The sequence below is a fragment of the Corylus avellana genome, chromosome ca8, assembly GCF_901000735.1.
Source record: "Corylus avellana chromosome ca8, CavTom2PMs-1.0".
Taxonomy (NCBI): Eukaryota; Viridiplantae; Streptophyta; class Magnoliopsida; order Fagales; family Betulaceae; genus Corylus; species Corylus avellana.
Window position 1 is genome coordinate 1233616 of NC_081548.1, and position 6325 is coordinate 1239940.

Genomic DNA, 6325 nt, shown 5'->3' on the forward strand with positions numbered 1-6325 from the left:
CTTTTCTGCCTGGTGGAAGCTTGAGGGAAATGGGTTTGCGTCTGTAAATGCGGAAGATGAAGGGAAGAGAAATGCAGAGGATTAGAAGCTGAAGTAGATACCAATGGAAGATGTCCATATCTCTCTACTTAACAAGAAATGACAATCAAGCAACTTTGGTGTTGGTCAAGGATACCAGCAAACATACTTGGGATATAAATAGGGCAGTGGCGGGTTTTCAAGAATTGATTTTAGTAGGGGCGACATTAAAATAATAAAATAATATTTTATTTTTTATAATATAAAAAAATGATCAATACAATTTAAAATAAAAATATTTCATAACACTATAAAAAATTTATTCTTCATGAAGCTTATATGACTATCATTTATTTGATACTTTTTCTTTTTTTTGTCCACTGAAATTCACTGTCCTCCAAAAATCAACCTGAAAAGAGATATTGTAGGAAATAGTACTAAGAAATTAGATTTTTTTTTTTTTTTCTAATTATACTAAGAAATTAGTTGATTGATATGTTAGTTGACTAGTATCTTCTTACAAAATGATGAAAAGTCTAGAGACTTAATAACTTATGAGCATGTTTGAAATTACATAGAAAAATAGAACTTTGTCTCTAAAATTTTGTTAAAAAAAATTTCCATTGAAAAACTTTAAGGGTTGCATTTGGATCCCCTCCGGTCCGTTTGGACTAGAGGGGATCCGGTCCTTGTTATTGTAGGGGCATAATTGTCTCCAAAATTTTGGTACCATGTCTTAAGAGTTTTTTTTTTTTATTTTCTTTTTACAATTACTAATGTTTGGTAATAAAATGAATAAATAAAAAAAAATGCATTTAGAAGCAAAAATGGATAAAAAAAAAAAGAAAAAAAAAAGGAAGACATGTAGCGATTTTTTTATTTCATTATAGCAAAATAAATGGTTAATGTGATTTTTATTTTCAAAAAAAAAAAAAATTGCATAACAAACTTTAGTAGGTGTTCGGGTGCATGGAGAAACAATACATTAAGACAATGCTCTACCTGAGTTTACTTATATAATTGACAAAAACCCAATAAAAAATAGCTAAAAAAGAAAGAAAAAAAAAATAGAAATAGAAAGTAATTGAAGCCTGCTTTACTTGCCCCACGTAGAGACTACAAATTGCTTTTCTTTCTCAAGTGATAAGCCACCTCACCTGTATCTCTCATCAATCAACACCTCAGCATGTAATTAATGCTTCCACCTACTCAACTTTAGTACCTTTTCAATTCTTGGTCCTCGAGATTTTTCTATTTGCCTCCATACTAACACAAACCAGAAGAGGTGAAGAAAATAAGATTTTACTCTACCGCCTGCACCTTCATGCTGAACAAACAAAAACCAGCAGGGGCAAACCAAGAAAGGAGGAGGAGGAGGAGGGGGGCTTGAGCAAAAAAATTTAAAAACGACCTTATAATTTTTATTTTTTTTTGGTCAAAATTTTTGGAGGGGCGGGCGCTCCTATGTAGATCCGCCACTATTAAAAATAGCCAAAGAAAGTGTATATCTTGTCCTTTTCTCCACCAAGAAACTATTGTTCATGTTGATTTTAGATTTTTAATTTTTTTATTTTTGGATGTGTCCACATAAGAGAAAGGAGATGGGGTTTTTGAACTAGCGACCTCCGCGTGGTCCACAATCGATTGAGGTACCCATTGGGAATGTTGATTTAAGATTTAAACTAGGGTTAATTAACTTTTTCCCCGAATTGAACGAGCTGGCACTCATTCACAAGTTGCCCTGATGAACTAGCACATGTTACATTCAGCCGCATTAAACTACTTTTTTTTTTTATTTTAATAAAAAATCCCGGCGTTAATTAAAATCATTAAAAACATGTAAAATGACAAAAACAACTTATGTTTAAAACTAATTTACATAAATACTCTTTAAATATAAATATAATAATGTTATTTAGTAAACTCTTATACAACTGATGTACAGCTTGATGGACCCGGCTTCCATGCTGTAAATAAAAGTACCGCACATCTGCGGTTATAAAAATTGGGGGTTCTGATTGTTCAAGGCAAACGACGTCGTGGAAAAGAAGAGGCAAACGTTTATTTCTCCTGGATCTGCAGAACTTCAACAAAAGCAGGGAAAGGAAGAAGAAGAAGACCGAGGAAGAAGCAGAGGGCTACGTATTTTAATTCTCTCTTTCTATCTTTTTCTTTGATAACGATATTGTCGGGTGCAAAATTGATTTTTGTCTCCTGGGTCTTGCTTTGTTTTCACGATTGGCTCAAGCTTTGTTCTCTTGGGTCTTGCTTCGTTTTGCTTTGTTTTTTGTTTTTTCCCCGTAGAATAGTCTCAGGCCCTCAGCACCCTAGAGAACCATAGAGAAAAATATCTACATGGAATCAGACCCTTCAAGAGGGAAGATAAGAGAGGTGTAGTGGGATTTTTCGGTTCAGCCTAGATAAATTTTGTTTTTTATTAAAAAAAAAGAAGAAGCCGAAACCCATATTTAAGAAAAGGCCTAGAGCTTTGTTTTTAGGTGCCGAGTATAACCTAGAAAAAGGAAAGAAAAAAAAAAAAAAAAGGTTTGTAAGCTTTTACAGATGCAAGGTTTGATGTCAGGGAGGTCCCAAGCTTTGTTCTGAGTCATTTTGCTTGTGACCCAAAAAGTGTTTAGGAAGAGAGAATTGGGCGTGGAGATACTTCGAAAACAGAGTTGGTTGTCAAAGCGTAAACCATCTCAGAGAGTACTGTTTAATTTCAAGTGCCTTTAATAGTTAAACGTTTGTTTTTACCATTTGTTTTAACGGTTGCCTCTTCTCTTCCACAACGTCGTTTGCCTTGAACAATCTGGACTCTCAATTTTATAACCGCAGATGTGCGTACGTAAAAGTACAGCATGGAAGCTGGGTCCAACTTGATAATGTGACACTAAAGATCTGTTATTAATAACAGATCTTTAGTGTCACATTATCTACGAATGATTTTTATTGACACCTCATCACCACTTGCAAAAAGTCTATTAAATACAATTATTCATACACAAATAAATTTAGGGTTAAATGCAATTTTGATACTTAAGTTTTCATATTTTTATTTTTTTCTCCATGAGTTTTAAAAAGATATAAATATAGTACCCAGTCTATGGAAAATACTGAATCACCACCTCTGTTAGTTTCCGTCAGTCCCAACTAATAAAATTTCTACATGTCACTCCCGTAACACGCCATGTGTTCGAAAAATTAAAAATAATAAAATAATAAATTAATAATTAATAAAAAAAAACCCTAAAAAACACCAAAATCCTAAATAGTCGCCGCCTCCCCATTTTCATCTCTCTCTCTTCCCCCAAACCCTAAAAAACACCAAAATCCCTAAAATTTCCCTCTCCTCTCTCCCTCCCTCGATCACTTTCTCTCTTACTCCAGCGACGGCGAGGAACCACCGCTCTCCCTCCCTCGCTCACGCTCGCTCTCTCTCTCTCTCTCTCTCTCTCTCCAGTGATGGCGAAGAAGAACTAGCAACCAAAAAATCCCTTCGGCGAAAGCTCGTCCCCCTCCCACCGTTGTCGAGTTATCCCAGACAACCCACGAGCTCCTCCCTCTCACACCGTCGTTTTCCCTCCGTCTGCTCCCTTCAACCCACAACCCACGAGATCCTCCCTTCCGACCAACGAGCCGGGGGTGATTGAATCTGATCAAGGATCTAATTTTATGAGTTTATATGATTTTTTCCTTTTGCCAGATATAACTCAATTAAAAAGTTATGATTTTTTCCTAGATTTCTAGAGCATTGTAAATTTTTCTTGATTAATTGAAAGTAGTAGAGAAAAAACTGGTTAAATTGTGGGTTGAATTGAAATTGGCTTGGAGAACTAGTCAACGTACTTGATTATCTGATTCAGATTATTCGGCAAAATTGAAAACGGAATCCGAAACTCACAAACAACAAAAAACAACCCCACAATCGAAACCCACGAACGAAAGCTCCAGAGAGGTAGAGACTTCTTGGTGAAAGTGGGTTGGATTTTTCCATAGATTGGGTATTATATTTATACCTTTTTAAAACTTAGAGAAAAAAATAAAAAAATAAAAACTCAAATATCGAAAAAGCTATTAACCCATAAATTTATTTATGTCATTATTCATTTTCCAAAAATTGTTCGGTTTGAAGTAGTATGCATGTGTTGTACAACTAGGCTTTGAGTTAGTGCTCCCACAGCATTATTATTATATTTTTTTTTAGTTTTTTCAAGGATAATTCTGTGATAAATTTCTGACTGAACGCTCCTTCTGTGATCTTTCCCTTAATTAACTTTATTTTATTTTAATTTCTTATGTTGTCGCATATTTGAAATGAATCGTTCTATGTGTTTTTGGTCCAATAAAGTAACGAATGTTCGTGTAACACTAACATTTTTCTCACATAAAATTAAAATAATTATTATTTTTTTAAAAAAAAAAAAAACGAAAAAACAAAAATAACAACCCAAGGGAGCACCCCACTGCTTGGGCGCGGCCGCCCCAACATTGTTATTAATTAGTTTGGAAAATAATTGTGCTTTAAATATAATTTTGTGCCAGATTTTTAATGTAGTGTACGTTTATTGTTTAGAGTTTACGCGGCTTTTGTTTATTCACACGACAACTATTTATTATTATTTTTTCATCAAAATTTTAGAAGATATCAAATTCTTATCTTAAATATTTTAGAAGATACTCATACCGTTTAGAAGATCATTCTAAACGGTATGATTAATATTGCCGACCTTATTATTTGGTTAATAGGACATTGCTTGGCAGCATGATCAAAATATAATTATTAAATATAAATACTGCACTTTTTTTTCTTTTTTCTTTTATAATTTAAATATGAAACTTCCATTGATGAAGTCTATGATGGTTATAAAGTCATAAAAAGGAATTCAAGCTTTTGATAACCCATGTGCAATTACATTTAAAGAACAGATCTGCTTTGTGCAAACTAAATTTAGGATATGAGTAGCCCAAATAAAAAAAAAAAAAAAACTAGAAAACTAAAAATTCAATCGTGAGAGTTAAGCCCCCACACTGATCTACTTCATCATCAATCCGAAGGCCAGGACAACAAAATAAAAAACAAAAAACAAAAAGCCCCTCAAGCAGCAGCGGAGGAGCACGTTATCGTAGACATCTCTTCGGAAGACACGCCTTGGCCAAAGAAGACGATCAGATCTAAGATTGAAGAGACTAAATCTGGATCTAAATCTAAAGCAACCAGCCAGAAATGGAGATTGGAGGAGCCCATAGAATATACACGTTGCACTTGTGCTATGTTTTTAATTTAAAATATAATTAATAACTTTGAGCTCAATAATGTTAAGAAATTTGAGCTCTATAATTATTAAATACTAGCATATAACCCGCGCTATGCGCGTGATTCTTCATTATAATTTAATTTCAAAACTTAAATGCATCCCATCTTACTTTTCATTATAAGTTAAAATAGGTGTGTGAAAATACATACTAAAGGTTATACACTAGTAAATTACTGAACATGTGTTTTTTTTTTTCTTTTTTTTGAAATGTACCAAACATCTACTTAATGAAAAGTATAAAAGAAAAAAAAAAAAATAGCAAGAAAGACACTTGAATTCTGATTATCAAAATATTAATAGAAAATTAGTAAGAAACTCTAATATTGTTGATGTGATACTTATTTAAAGGTTATATACCAGTAAATTACTGAAAATGGTTTTTTTTTTTTTTTTTGAAATGTATCAAACATCTACTTAATGAAAAGTATAAAAGCCAAAAAAAATAGCAAGAAAGACACTTGAATTCTGATGATCAAAATATTAATAGAAAATTAGTAGGAAACTCTGATGTTGTTGATGTGATACTTATTATATTGTAATGCAAATAAAACCGATAAAGTTCTAATAATTTCAGAAAAAATACAGAGTAAAATAAACAAAATCTTCTCTCTTCTTTTTAATACAAAATAAAATACACATTTCACTCAATATTTAATGCAATCAAATAAATTTCTTTCAACACTTCCAAAAAATGTTAGAAAATTCGAGTAAATCACAAAACGAAAAAAAAATCTAATAAAATATTCAAATGAATTAAAACATAAAATCTTATTGGTGTGATACCTATTATATTTCAATACAATGAAACTTTCTAGAGAAACAAACATAAAAATAATTAAATTACAATAGTGAAAAATTTATACCTAGATACACAAATATAAATCCAAAAATGATATGATAAGCGTTCTACAAAAATGAAGAAGCATTTTGGAAGGAGAGTGGAGAAATAGAAAGATAGAGATGGAGAGAAAAAAGATGAGAGATATTAATGT

At 32.2% G+C, this 6325-nt stretch overlaps 1 pseudogene; it reads left to right on the forward strand.

Annotated features, from left to right (window-relative positions):
- LOC132189483 (beta-amyrin 6-beta-monooxygenase-like) overlaps positions 1–85 on the forward strand; it is an 11882-nt pseudogene extending 11797 nt beyond the window's left edge.
- Positions 86–6325: the final 6240 nt, after the last annotated feature.